Genomic DNA, 14874 nt, shown 5'->3' on the forward strand with positions numbered 1-14874 from the left:
GACCATGGCCTCCCTCTCCTGTCCCTCCTCAGGCCAACTTCTCATCACCAGGATAGACGGTCCCCTCTGCGCTCCAACGGCATCCTTATCACGCTGTCCCGAGGCTGCCTTTTGACTGGTCTGTTTCTGCCACTGCTCTGTAAATTCGATGAGAGCAAGACTGGGTCTGTCTGGTTTGTCTTGTATCCTCAGCACTGAACACGGAGAGATGGCAGCCAGGCACGGCTAAGAGAGGGAGCCACTCTGTTTCCCAATCTTGCTGGTTGTTGCCTTTAACTCAGGTCGAAGACAAAGCGAGCGTTGAGCCCCGGTATCTACTTCTAAGTATTGCTTCACACTCGGCCTTGTGCAAGTGGATTTTCCTTCTGGAAGATGGCTCAGAGAACAGAATGAAAAATAAGGGTGTGGTTCTAATCAGGTTGTTGTGAGGACAGAAAATGTAAACGTGGGTGATCAGGTTCAGTCTGTTTCTCCCAGATCCCGCAGGAAGCATCACAGGCCGGCAGAGCGGAATTGGAGCGTGTGCGCGTGCGTGTGTGGTGTGTGCGCGCAGACCTGGCTGCATTGTGTGGCCGCGCCCGACGCTAGGTTAGCTTTGTTGGAAACTAATGCCTGTGAGTTCTTCAGATAAAGCAGTTGCTGATCTCTGCTTTCTTTGCCAGAGAATGACCTATGCGTGTTAAATGGTGTGTGTTAGAAAGAGAAAAGCTGCAAATCCTAGAAGGTTACCCTGAGATGCCTGATATCTACTGTAGCCCAGATTTTATGACTCGAAAGGTTATTTAGTCTCATGGAACATGGCTATATATGTGTGTACATGTTGATTGGCATTGGACCAAACCAATTTAGAAGAATGTAGCTTCTATCAAGAAATGAGATTGCAGAATATAAGAAAAGGTAACCGGGACAAACAGTGGTGGGTAGGTTGTAGAGATCTCCATTTCTTGGCACATATTAAAATTATTTTGCGTATCACGTCTTTTTTTTCCCTTAAAAAAATGTTTTTTCTTAAAGTCTCCCCAAGAGCTCTCATTGAGGCTTCTTTGGAGGTGAGCTATACAAACTGCTGACTCTCTTCTTTCTGTTACAGACTACCAGATCATCATGGAGATGTTTTCCTGCCATTGCTTAACCCTGCGCAGACACCTTGGGCCCCATGGCTCCCTTTGTGTAACGGATGGCACAAATTGGGTAATACATTTGAACAAGTCTGGCTGATTCCTGCAAGGATGCAGACAGAATAAGCAGCAAAGGAAGTCTACAAAATACCTGTTTCACTTCCTCTCTCCCTTCTCCGTCCCTTCCTTCCTCCCTGGGTCCACATAGTCCAATGCAGAGACTTAGCAAGCACCAGGCATGCTGGCTTACTGATAAATCGCAAAGCAAATAGATGTTTCATTTGCATTTTTTCTTGGAAAACAGTCAGGTGGTACGAGCCTGCCTGGGGTTGCTGGCAAGAGCGTCAGTGATTGTTTAGCCACCCAAACAATTTCTTCTTTCTCTAGTTTTCTGTTGGGCGCTTTAAGTTGTATCTTGCTCCTTTAAGCAAAATAGCTGACTTGACTTGTCTCTGACTTCTGGGAATAATTGAATTCTTATGGCAGGGGCTGAGTAACCGGAGAGCAGCAAATGAAAATTTCACTCTACAACATACCCACACTCTTCAACACGCAGACGTGTGGGTTTGTCCACGGCGATCTCTGTGGTTCGGAGAGACATTTGGGGGAATATCTGTGTACTATTTGCCTTTCTAATTTTCCAACCAATCTTAGGGAGGGGTGGTCAATGCTATAAAGTTCAACAGGGGGGTTGAAAGATAAACTTTGCATGATCGAGGAGCGTGTGGAGTTTTAGAAGTTGAGAAGCACAGTGATGAAGAGAGGTGGGTCATTTAGTGATTTATCCAACCTGCACTTTTGTGGAAAAACTGTGCCTTGGTAGAGAAGGAATCAGAAAGGCGAAGAAACTAACATGAACTGGATGCTCAGTTATGCTCAATAATTAATTTGAGTGAATTAGCATATTTAATCCTTGCAACAAAGCTGTTGTCCCATCTATTTTACAGGTGAGGAAGGTAAGGATTAGAGAGATCAAGTTTACTTGTCAAGTACACCCATCCAGTAAGAGACAGAATTAGTGCCTGAACCCAGATTTCTCTGATGCCCAATATAGCTGCAATTCTATCACTTTAAATTATTGGGATGGGGGTGGGGGGACCTCCAATGTATACCACTGTGGCCCATGGGGTCCCTAGTCCACCTTATCACAGCAGTGTCTTTCTCTTGCTGCCTTGCCTGTCTGTCTCTGCTGCTCTTAAAGCCTCATCGGTGCTGGATAGTTCTGGGGAATTCTCTGAGCACCACAGGCCATCCTTACCTTTCGAGGTGTGTTTGGCTTTAGCGTGTATCCTTTACACAGAATTAGGAAGGAGCACTTAAAAAAAAGATTATTTATTTATTTCTATTTTTAGATCTATTTTTAAAGTTTTATTTATTTATTTTGAGAGAGACAGAGCCAGCCTGAGGGGGCAGGGGCAGAGAAAGAGGGAGAGAGAGAGAGAGAGAGAGAGAGAGAGAGAGAGAGAGAATCCCAAGCTGGCTCTGCACTGTCAGCACAGAGCCTGACATGAAGCTTGGACCCAGGAACCATGAGATCATGACCTGAGCTGAAATCAAGAGTCAGTCGCTTAGCTGACTGAGCCATGCAGGGAACCCTGCTGGATGATTTCTTGAGCTCACCCATTACTTTTCTAACCATTTAGAATTAGTTTGGGTATCTACACTGAGTCATCAGTCAACATGCATTTTTGAAGGCCTTTCAGAGTAAACCGTAGTCGTTATCTGCCTGGGAGATACAGGAAGACTCTCACTCCAGTTAAGATTCACAAACAGCCTAACAATCTAGTTGGGGAGATAGACAAGATACATATCTATCTCTCTGTCTCTTTTGATCTCTATCCCTATGTCTGTATATATGTCATTGACTATAAAATTAAAGCAGTGAGAACATTTCTCAGGGCTTCAAACACCTGCTAATCAAGAAAATGAGTAAATATAACCAGGAGGCTTGGAAAAGACTTGAAATTGAGCATATTCTTTTTAGAACCTGATAATGCCTGCTTATTAGCTTTTCATGAGGACCAAAAAGGGTTATTCTCTTAAAACACACACACACACACACACACACACACAAAAACAAAAAACCTCCTCTTTTGTACAACAGTCGCCTGAATAGTCAGGAGTTGGCAAGGTCTTTTCTGATGTTTATTGGAGCAGCTGTGGAAATAATTTTGTACCTTGGATTCTGTGATTTATTTCCATTATGAATAAATTTGGAATTTATTTTAAGGCTTTCAAAAACTGGGAGTGCTGTGGTCTCAGAATTATTTTTTATTAAATATTGTCTCCCTGGCTGCATTTCAGGTGCTGGCTGAATTCTGCACCGTGGGCTGTGTTAGCATCAGAAATGCCTTTGAGTGATAATAATTATAATAATTACATATATAAAAAGGATGGAATTGGGTTTCAGTTCTATTCGGCTGAACTTGATATTTGACTCTACTGACTCAGTTTTGGCATCTTTAAAATGAAGATAATTGATAACTACCTTGTTATCTCTGAGGAGTGGGCATGATCATGCTTGAAAAGAGACTTGAACCCTTGAATAAATGTGCCCTGAATGCAAATTGTTACTTATTTCAATCAATGTGTTTTACAGGTTGACATCTTGGACAGGAAGGAAATCGCCCCTATACTTGAATTCAAGACTGACTTCCAAATGAGAACGAAATCAACATAGTAGACAAGGAGGCTGGGAAGATCTGACTCTCTCCAGAAGCAGCATTGCCACCTTGCTGCCACTGGGAACTAGAACTGCTGTCTTTCTCACAGAATCTTATTCTCTAAAGACAAGTCACACTTTTTGCTCTCGGGGCAGAGCCATGTATCCCAGCCTCTTCCTTTTTTCCTTTGCCCTCTCACCTTTATTCAAGCTCATTGATTCTTTGTTTCAGTGGGAGCTTCCAAGAGAAATGGAGTAAATCATTCAGCAAGGGGAAGACATCAGCCATCTAGAATCCTCAACATTAATTTAGAATTCACTTTTATATGGTTTAAACCATGAATAAACAATAGACAAGGGATGGGAGGCTGAGGGAAGGAGAAAAGTGGATCATCTAGTGAGGCTCGTGGAAACAAATGAATCTACTGTGTCCACACTGACTCAGTAAAACTCGTTTCTGGTCTCCAGGAGCTTAGAGTCCAGTTGGGGAGAAAAGACATACTCATCATTTATGAGACACGGTGAGAAAGTTTATGGCTGCCACCAAAGCGTCACTTCTGATCCATCTACAGACTATGGAGCCCCGTTTCTTGACTCCCGAGGGACCCGGAAATCTATACACAGCCTCTCTAACTGTCTAGGAGAGTATGCTGGTGGCAGAAGCACCCCTTGACTGGGCGAGGGGAGCCAGAATTGGGCTTATATCCTGTGGATGCTATGTCCAGCAGCATGAGTCACTGTAGTGGATGGACCCTCTTCCCGTTCAATCTACAGCCACTTCTGGTATCACAAATGGGTTCTCCAGTGCTTGGATATGATGGGTCCAGATTCTTTGTCTAAGAGTCCTGATCTCTTTCCTTCTCTGCTGTCCCCACAATTTCCTTCCCAGGGTCTGGAAATGTCTTCTCACACTCCTTTAAAACATGGTTTATGACATCCATGTTCCTGGAAGAATGGGGAGCCATCTTCCTATTCTCCTAAGTGTGCCTACTTTGTTGATGGTTACTCTCGTAAGGACTACCACGATGACATTCTGTCATATGTTTTGTCAAAGGGCAGAAAAACAAACAGAGAAAAGAAAACATAAAAATGGCCAATTAGCAAGTAAGCCAGGAAATATGTGCTGAGCAGCATATGACAAACGTTTTCATGTACTTTATTCTATTTCATTTTCATGATAAAGCCCTCAGAGTAGTTGTTATTCTTCCTACTTTATTGAGCAGAAGCCTTAGGGTCACAGGAGTTAAACCACTTGCTCAAAGCTGTATACATAATAGAGCCCATAATGCATATATTTTCTGTTGCCCAAGACACTGTTCCTTCTACTGTACCATGGCTGCTTCTAGGTCAAAAGAGGAAGAACTTCCTGTGGGTTAGAATGTCCTAGGGGTAGGTTTATGAGGAGGAGGTATTTGAACTGGCTCTCGACTGAATTATAGGCTCTGGCTAGACAGTGGAAGAAGGCAAGGCTATTCCTGGACTTGGAAGGATTAGGATGACTAAAACCACAGGTTGAAAAAAGTGGAAGGTGTATTTGGAAGACTGTGTGTAGACTGTTTTGGCTGGAGAGGAGGGCTCATTCATATAATGAAATGGCACCCAGCCAAAGAGACAGGAACAATGAAGACTGCTTTGCCATTGTTGTGATTCAGGAGTTTCAGGCACCTCTGTTAAATGAGGATAAACAGGGCTGACCTTCCCTCACAGGCAGTCTGGGATTCTGAATCATCGGTGACTGGGAAGTGGCATGCTCCATTATCTGAGGCATGATATTATATCCACCAGCTATTTTGTGCAGTTGAATTTTTGTTCCATTGAAATGATTCTCTCAGTGTGAGCTCAATAGCGACGGGCATGATGGTGGTTTTTCTATGTTGCCAGAAACTAGGTCTGAATTTCTTCCAGCGCCTCCTGCTCTAAAGCACCTCTTATGATTAATTAACCTTTTGTGGAGTAACTAGGACATCTGTGTGGGATGAGATGTACTTTGGTCAGACTTCAGTTTTCAGTTGTTCGGCAAGAGGATAATTAATTATAAGAGCTGAATCTGAACAGAAGACTTTGGAGGAAATCCAAATGAAGCAAAACATCTAATTATCAATGAACAGGAAGTATTTTTTTTTATTGTTGTTGTTGTAGAAGTGAAGAAAATACTTAATATAAATAAAAGGTAGTAACAACTTAAGATGCTTGCTTGGAGTGTACATGTAATACGATAAATATTTGTTTTTTGGAGATAAAATACGATGAACTCACCATAACCAGACAAATACGAAACAGGGGCCAAGTTAAGTGTCTACAATAATATGTATTCCCCTTAGAGAGAATTGTGTTGGCTTTAACAAGGGTATATCTAGAATCACCTGGCTATCATTACTACTGGCAAATAACAGTAAACACCTCTTGTCTACAGAAGAGGGTTGGATTAAGATGCAAAGTAAGAGATAAGATGTGAGAAGCTAAAAACAGTGTAAAATCAATTTCTGTAACAGAAATGGCTGCTGTGATAGAGATGGTTTTTCCAAAGCTTAACTCTCTGAGGCGAATCACCTGCCGTAGTTAGCCCACATCTACGTGACACAATCTCCTACAAAACCCACAATCCTGGCAGAGCCAGAGATTCTAGCTGGACTTAACTGAACTGTGAAGATGGGTACTGTGGTGGACAATGAGAGAAATTTCCACTCTCAAATGAAATGATCCTCGGGGTTGTTTGTTGCCCACACTCACCGGTAACTTCTATACAAGTACTGCCTGGTTGTGTCCTTCAGTGAGGGAATATGATTCTAGTCGTATTTGTAAGTATCACGAGGCTTCCATTCTATGAAGATGCTGTGTCCTTTCTTACTTATTTCTCCTGTTGCTATGAAATAATTTTCATTCCCATTTTCTTTCTACCTGTGGCTTCGGCTGCCTCACGTGAGCACTTGGTGCCCATGCTTTGTGCATCTCTCAGTTTCTACAGCTTCCTATTGTATGTTGTTGTTGGGAGACAATCTTCCACGGTGTCTTGCATTTCTGCATTCTGCTGTTCAGTACAGTAATGTCTCTGTCAGGGACAAAGGTAGGGCAGGTTTATCAGTAACCCAATGTAAAAGATTTAAGTTTCCTAAGTCTGATGTTCCTCAACTATGATCAAATCTACTGCATCACATGGCTGCTCTGTGTCACCCTTTTGGGACTCAGAGGGGTGCCGGGGACAAGGAAGGGGGACCAGGGCAAACACGAAGCTCCTGCTGTGTGCTGTGCTGTGAGTAGTAAGTCATTTGTCTCTGACTCAGGTGTCTTGTGTCTTCTGCCACATCCATGAAGGTACGCCAGGCTAAATTGTTAGATTGCAAGGAAGGTGGTATTTCTATATACTTCCTGACATATGGGTCTTACAACCAAACTCCCTCTGAGGATCTGACTGGGTCAGTTGGTCACCCTCCAGTATGGAGGGTGCCTGTCGCACTGAGCTGTTGTGCATATACAACATCTATCTTCTAGGATAGTCGATAGATTGCAGCTTTTGGATCAGGAACTCTTTTTTGAACTGGTCATCTGTGGCCAACTTTTCAAGGTCACTTTGTTCAAATATTGAGGACTGTGAAGGAGGGTACAGGATGTCATTAAGAGGGGCCATGAGCTTGGCAAACCCTTGAAAGTTCTCAGAAGTGGACATTATAAGTTTTGCCTTTCACAGACTGTCCAGGGAAATGTTACTGAGAAATAGTTAATTCACCTCAACTCTCTGGAATATTCTGAGATTTTTGTGAATGAATATGGGTGTATGCCTTATCTGCAACTTACCAGCTCTCTGCCTGAAGAGGAAGGAAATATTTGGTAAATTTTGTGCTCCTAACACTGGCTACTGGAGATGAACGCTCAGGTTCACCTTAGAGGTTCTCTCTTAGCGTGTATTCCACTATTGGGAGAGCAGACGTGTGGTTGGCTGGGATTCCCTCCACTGTCAGGTTCAGGCATGAACCCTCATTGGCCCAAATCAATTAGGCTTTTGTCTGTTGATGCAGAGGAGGGCCTATGACTTTAAAGCATAGCTTTCATTCTGTCACTGTATTAGTCAGTGTTCTTCAGAGACACATGACCAATAAGAGAGATATATATATCTGTATATATATATGGCAATGTTACTATAAAACATAGCGCCTGGGTGGCTCAGTCTATTAAGCATCTGACTCTTGATTTCCGCTCAGGTCATGATCCCAGGATCACGGGACTGAGCCCCATGTCGGACTCTGCCCTGAGCGTGGAGCCTGCTTAAGATTCCCGCCCCCCCTTCCCCTCTCCTGCTCATGCTCTTTTCCTCATAATAAAAAAAGTTAAAAATTACCCGCCCCACATATAATATGTAGAATATATACTTATATATGTAAAATCTCAGCATAATTAATTAATTAAATAATTGGAATCGGCTCATGAGATTTTTGGAGGCTGAGGAGTCCCACGGTCTGCTGTCTCTAAGCTTGAGACCCAGAAAAGCTGGTGGTGTGATTCGGAATACACCGAGATGTATTCTCGGCCAAATGCCCGAGAACCAGAGGGGCCAGTGGTATCCAAGGGCAGGGGAGATGAGATTAAATGGCCCAGTTCAAACAGGGAAGCAGACAAAGAGAGTTAAATTCCTCCTTCCTTTGCCTATTACTCTATTAAGGCCCTCAGTGGATTGGCTGATGCCCACACACTCCTTTACTGAGTCCTGTGATTCTACAACAAACTAAATCTTAGTGAGGGACACCTTCACAGACACACTCGGGAATAATGTTTTATCCGGGCAGCCTGTGGCCAGTTAGGCTGACACATAATATTAACCATCACGGTCACCAAGCTTGAAAATAAAGCTGACACTTGGAGGAAGGGAAGAAGAGTTGAAAGTCTGGCCAAAGTCAGAGTCAGAGCCCTGGTCAAACCATCCCCAGTGCCTATGTAACTTCTGGCCTTTTCTATTATGTGAGCCAACAAATTAACTTTATTGTTAATGGCAGTTTGAATTGGGCTTTCTGTTACTTACAAACAAAAACATCCTAAGTGATTCACTTACTGGTTTTCATAACATCTGAGGTCACTCAAGGGTTAATGCTCTGAGATTATATGGGTAATGCAGGCATCTTTCTTACTTTCTTCTTTCTTTTTTTAAATGTTAAGGGGCAGAGAGAGAGGGAGACAGAGGATCGAAGTGGGCTTTTTGCTGACAGCAGAGACCCCCATGCAGGGCTCAGACTCACGAACCATGAGATCATGACCTGAACTGAAGTCAGATGCTTAACCAACTGAGCCATCCAGGAGCCCTAGACATCCTTCTGAAGTTGGGATGGTGCATGTTAATTCCGGACACATCAGATGCAAGTCTCATAGGTGTAATTCACTGGTCTTTTCCCAGTGCCTGATGTACGGCACATGCTCACAAACATTTGTGGAAGGGATCCATGAACACTACTTATGGTTCCCCAGAACTTATTAATTATTTCCTGACACTTGTCACACCTCCTTGGTTGCTTTGATTGGGCTTTTGCTGCAGGATTTGGAGGATGAGTTTGGTTACTAAAGAGTTAAATAAAAAGATTTAAAAAAAAATCACACTGTTTCCGTGGACAATGGCGACCGATGTCATCTTGGACTCCACATCCTTTAGGGATGGGTTTCCACATTGGTGATTCAGCAGGCCAGGCCATACTAGTTAATCAGAAGTTATAATTTTGGTTTGTACTGTTCTGAGGTCCATTATAATCTACAGTTTACAGCTTGTGGTAAAAAGGACGGACTAACTTGTTTTGCTGCAGTACAGTGTTATTTTCTTCAGAAAATGATCAGACCTAGAGCTGTGCCTTAGATCCCAGCACTGCCTCTTTGCATGCAAAAGAATACCCCCCTTTCTAACTGAAAACTGCCAGAGTAAAAACAAAAAAAAAAAAAAATCAAGACAGAGATGATCTTACCTTATGTACATCTGCTGTAAGTCCAGGTACCAACAAGGATCACACCCGAAGTGGGAGAATCATACGGCCTTACTAACTATGGCTGAACCATGTTAAAGTCATGAAGAACCCTGATGGGACCTCAGGTTAATATTCCCAGCTTGCCAAGCCGCATGTTTGCTGATATCAGGATTTTCTAGTGGATGTGGAAAACGGTTGAAATCAGAGTATCTGGGTCAGCATAATTTAATGTGCTCTAACTGACAAAAACCTAACCTGAACAGCCTTCTCTAATGTTCAGAGTGTTCTCTTCCTCTCTTCAAATGATTTGTCACACCCAAAGAATGGGAGAACTTCTTGGAATGTGTTTCTGACTATGGACAGCATGTCCACAATGCAACAAGTAAACAGCAGGGTAATTGCGTGATGGCCAACACTTCTGGGAATAAGGCAGGAGGTGCATCATTTATGCCACTAAACCCACCCACACACCCTGCAATATCTTCCTGGAATCGCAAAGGGAGTTCGAAAAGAAACCTAGACCTTATAGGTAGACCTAAATCCAAGGCCATGTGGCACTGGGGAGAGCAAAGTGGCTGCTGGAGTTTCACTTACAAAGGACTTCTTGTCCTGGTCAAACTTGAAAATTCAAAGAAATCCTTTTGTCAGCTAAATTCACAGTTTCTCTGATAGGGTTGCACTTCGGCCTTCATTGTTTCATTAATGTAGCTTTAGGCACACTTATTTTCTGAAAGTCCAAGCTACCTCCATTTATTTCCTTTAGTATTTAGAAGGCTAAAACAACATCATACCATTGCCACTTTCCCTAAGCATCTTGACAGGTTTAGATTGCCAACTGACTTTTCCTTTTGGATCAGCAAAAAAAAAAAAAAAAAAAAAAAAAAAAAAAATCCCTGCTAACCATTTCCCCATGGTATCCCTCCCAGCAGTAAAATTCTCAGCAAGGCTACTTAACAATTTCTTATGTGCTCGTTTTTTTTCCATAATGAGACTGCCAACAGATGCCCATATAATGGAAGTCTCCATTGGCTCCCGTGAATCCGAGTTTTGTAGCTGAGCTTTTTGTGAACCTGCATCAGCAAAGCATTTTCAAGATCCTCTGTCTCCCCGGATGGTCTGCTTCTCCTCTTGTCGCTCTCCAAATTCTCTTCACTTTGCTTCTACCTGCATGCGTGTGCGTTTCCGTACTGGAGTATAGCCTCTTACTCTTATTCTAGCATTTGATTATACTTACTCTGCTCTGTTATTCTCGTCTCTAGTGTTTTTTTTTTTTCTTCTAAGCATGGATTTATTTCATCCAGCTGATTCCAAGAATAGGAACCATATCTTCTAATTCTTTGTATGCCTCTAAATACCACTCACCACGTTGACTATGCCTAATAAAGATGCTTCCCTGGTAACATCAGTTTCCTGGTCTTGGCCTCAATTGCAGTAGTTTGCTTTACTTTAAAAACACCCCTCCAATTTATTTTTAATATTTAATATTTGAACTGTTTATAAGCCATTTTTTAGGCCTCTCTTTATAAGTCCATTTTGCCCAGTTGCAGGTCTATCGAAACTGGATTTGACTGGAAAGGAATCTTAGATGCGTGGACTGTAACTGGATATCTTCCTCATATTTAACTCAGCGTCTAGTTTGTGGTTTTCTAGTTACTACTTTTAATTGGTTTATTAAGTGTGCTAAACTTGGTAGGGGTTAACCAAGAGACAGTATTTATTTTCCTGCCATGACTGTCCTTAATTGTACTTAGATTTTCCTTCTTGGCCTCCTTGGTGAGGCTGATCTCACAGCTTTGCAGTCAAAGTGTTAACAAATAGCACAGCCCAATCTAATATAAAAATTTCAATCTCGGGGCGTCCGGGTGGCTCAGTCTGGTGGGCGTCCGACTTCGGCCCAGGTCATGATCTTGCGGTCTGTGAGTTCGAGCCCCGCGTCGGGCTCTGTGCTGACAGCTCAGAGCCTGGAGCCTGTTTCAGATTCTGTGTCTCCCTCTCTCTCTGACCTTCCCCCATTCATGCTCTGTCTTTCTCTGTCTCAAAAATGAATAAACGTCAAAAAAAATTTTTTTTAAATTTCAATCTCTCATCTAGTCACAGCTTCTTCCCCAACACTGCCTGCCAGTCCCCCCCCATCCCCCATTGCTCAGAGAAGACATGATCCCTCAGTGCAGTAGATGGGCAGGGAGGCATGGCTGGGTCTCCCTCTTGTTGTCTACTGTGCTCCTTCACTCCCCGTCTCCACTCAGAACACTGCTGCTTTGGACTCTTACAGAGTTGGGGTGCTAAGTAGGGAGGAGAGGTAGACAGTGACCGTTTCCAACTTGACTGCTGCTGACATAATCGGTGCCATTGTTCTCAGTGTGGCAGATGACCCAACACTGGGTTTCACTCAGGAATGTTTGTGGGATCTTTGTCCTGCATGGGGAAATGTGTTCTTTGGCTGACCTCTTATGACATCCCCTCCGTTCTTTGCTCTGGTTCTATACCCCACTGCGCTTTCTTTTGTTGGGGTCCCGATGCCCTGTAGGCAGAGTCCTGTCAAGATGGTGCCAGCCTGGCTCCCCTCTGTGGTATTCACATGGACTATCTTTATTCTTCTGCTGGCTGATGGAAGTGCGGCCTGCTCCTCGGTTTGCTTATACTCCACGGATAGTCGCGATCTTGGAGGACACTTTAGGTTCTCCCAACAACGCTTTTTTGCCCCATTCTTTAAGATCATTCTGCCAAGGACTAAGATGCCTGCCTTCTGTATGCAAGTGGTGGTGGCAAAGCCCCTTCTAGTTAGCAGGGTGTTTTGTGTGGCAGAGGGTGGGCAGAGAGTCAAAGGACCCCCAATTCTTTCTCCATGGGACAAGGACGGGACAATCCACTCCCACACATTTCTCCAGAGGATTTCTGGAGGTCTTATGTTTCTCTAATGAAAAATAAAGCACGGGTGCACATTCTTTCAGTGTTTATTCCAGATTCTTCTAGATGGTTCTTATATGAAAAGCAAGGCACTTTGAAAGCCCAGATGTTTGTTGTCTTAGCATAATATCACACGTATTATTACCGAATTCAAAGCATATGATTAAGGAAACAGGAATTAGATAGATGAAAAATAGAGTCTAAATTTGTTGAGTGAGATTTGAATGCAGTATTCTTTTTGTAGATTCCTCTTTCAGTTGAGCAGTTATTTTCATTGAAATATTATTTGGTTGAGGAAACCTTCTATATAGTGAAACATATGGGCAGCGATTCTTGGCTTTAGAGCTTCCAGTTTCTGACAGGGTTTCAAGATGTCTTAATGCTGAGACTAGGTCTGCAGCTTTGGCACCTTGGACAAGGCATTTTTACAGAGCTAAGTTGTTTTATTTTTAAATTTGAGAAGATTTTACTCAGTAAGTGTTAAAATCCTTCAGGCCTCTAATAATTTGTAACATTTGCATAATGTACATTCATATTGGTAAGAATTGAAAAAGACCAGCTTATGGGGCACCTGGGTGGCTCAGTCGGTTGAGCGTCCGACTTCGGCTCAGGTCATGATCTCACCGTTCTGGAGTTCGAGCCTCGCATCGGGCTCTGTGCTGACAGCTCAGAGCCTGGAGCCTGCTTCAGATTCTGTGTCTCCCTCTCTCTCTGCCCCTCCCCTGCTCATGCTCTGTCTGTCTGTCTCTCTCTCTCTCTCTGTCTCTCTCTCTCAAAAATAAATACACATTTAAAAAAAGAAAGAAAGAAAAAGAGCAGCTTAAAAAATGTAACTGCTTTGAAAAAAAAATCTGATTGAACATTTGCATTAACAATAGTGCTGCTCATCAGGATTTCATCATTCAACTTATAATTCATACAGCCTTTAATTTTATTATTTAACTTTGCTACACTTTCAATAATGGAAAGTTTAATAATCAGTGTCTTTAATTCAACACTTGTTCTAGTTCTGGCATTTTCCCTTTACTGGTTGCAAAACAAGTTACTAAGGGTTTCCTTTAGACTATATGCTATAAATAAATAAGTACCTGGTTTTTAAATTTTTTATAACTACTAAATAGGACATTTAGTTTTCTCATCTGGACAGTGGATATAATAACACAGCCAAAAAAAAAAAAATCCCCACGTCCCCCACAAACATGTTCCTCAAGCTATCTGAACGGAGGATGTGACCAAGCCACAAGCAAGGGGTCCGTCCCCTATGATTCTTCCTTCCCTCACTCTCGACATCTAATCAGCTGGAAAATCCTTGGCTCAACCTCCAAAGTGAATCTCAAGTTCATCCATTCTTCTCCACCTCTGCTGTTACCACCAATTTTGTTAATTCTTGCCTGCAGTAAGGTAGAGACCTCTCTGTTTTCTCAGTTTCTCTTGTCCTTAGACTCCACACAGCAGCCACAATGGTCTCTAAATACATAAACCAGGTCACCTTCATCCTCTCTCTCAAACCTTTCAGTAGCATTTGTTTGGAGTTAGAGTAAAATCCAAGCTCCTTATCGTGGTATATAGCTAAAGTGATTCTAGCTGTGGTGATAAATGGAACTCGAAATTTCAGTGGCTTAACGTACGAAAATTCGCTCCTGGTTCAAGCAACAGTCAGCGCAGTTGATCCTGGTTTAGAGCAATTTGCCTCCACAGGATGATTCGGGGACCTAGCTTCTATCTCGTGATCCTGCTGTTCACTAGCTGCCTCAGGGTCTTCTGCATCCAGCAGGCAGAAGGAGGCAGTGGTTGGAGAGGGCACACCCACTTCTTAACTGTTGTGGGACTCGTAAGACCACATTCCAATACTGCTTGCATACCATTGGTGAGAATTGATCACGTGGCTCCACCCAGAAGCTAGGAAGGCTGGGAAATGTAGTCTCTGGCAGGGAGCCCCTTAAAGGTACAAGTCTGGAGAGGTCAGCATGCATCTTTGGGGAAAGCCAGACATCCTGTCACACACAGTGTTTATTTTATTATTAAAAAAATTTTCTTTAACATTTACTTATTTTCGAGAGAGAGAGAAAGACAGAGAGAGAGAGAGAGAGAGCGCGCAAGGGAGGGGCAGAGGGAGAGGGGGACAGATGATCTGAAGCAGGCTCTGCGCTGACAGCAGAGAGCCCAATGCGGGGCTCAAACTCACGAACTGAATGGTGAGATCATGACCTTAGCCAAAGTCGGACTTAGCTACCCAGGCGCACCCCCACAC

The 14874-nt window shown here is 43.0% G+C and overlaps 1 long non-coding RNA gene across 2 annotated transcripts; it reads right to left on the minus strand.

Annotated features, from left to right (window-relative positions):
- Positions 1-3267: 3267 nt before the first annotated feature.
- LOC125911263 (uncharacterized) lies at positions 3268-14489 on the minus strand. 2 transcript variants are annotated; one of them, XR_007454302.1, is made up of 4 exons: positions 14252-14489; positions 9717-9891; positions 6511-6829; positions 3268-4813 (listed from the first exon to the last, which is right to left on the minus strand). It is a non-coding gene; the product is annotated as an uncharacterized LOC125911263 (long non-coding RNA). The 2 variants fall into 2 exon arrangements; XR_007454303.1 differs by lacking the exon at positions 9717-9891 and having other exon boundaries at positions 14252-14487.
- Positions 14490-14874: the final 385 nt, after the last annotated feature.

The sequence above is a fragment of the Panthera uncia genome (assembly GCF_023721935.1).
Source record: "Panthera uncia isolate 11264 chromosome C1 unlocalized genomic scaffold, Puncia_PCG_1.0 HiC_scaffold_3, whole genome shotgun sequence".
Taxonomy (NCBI): Eukaryota; Metazoa; Chordata; class Mammalia; order Carnivora; family Felidae; genus Panthera; species Panthera uncia.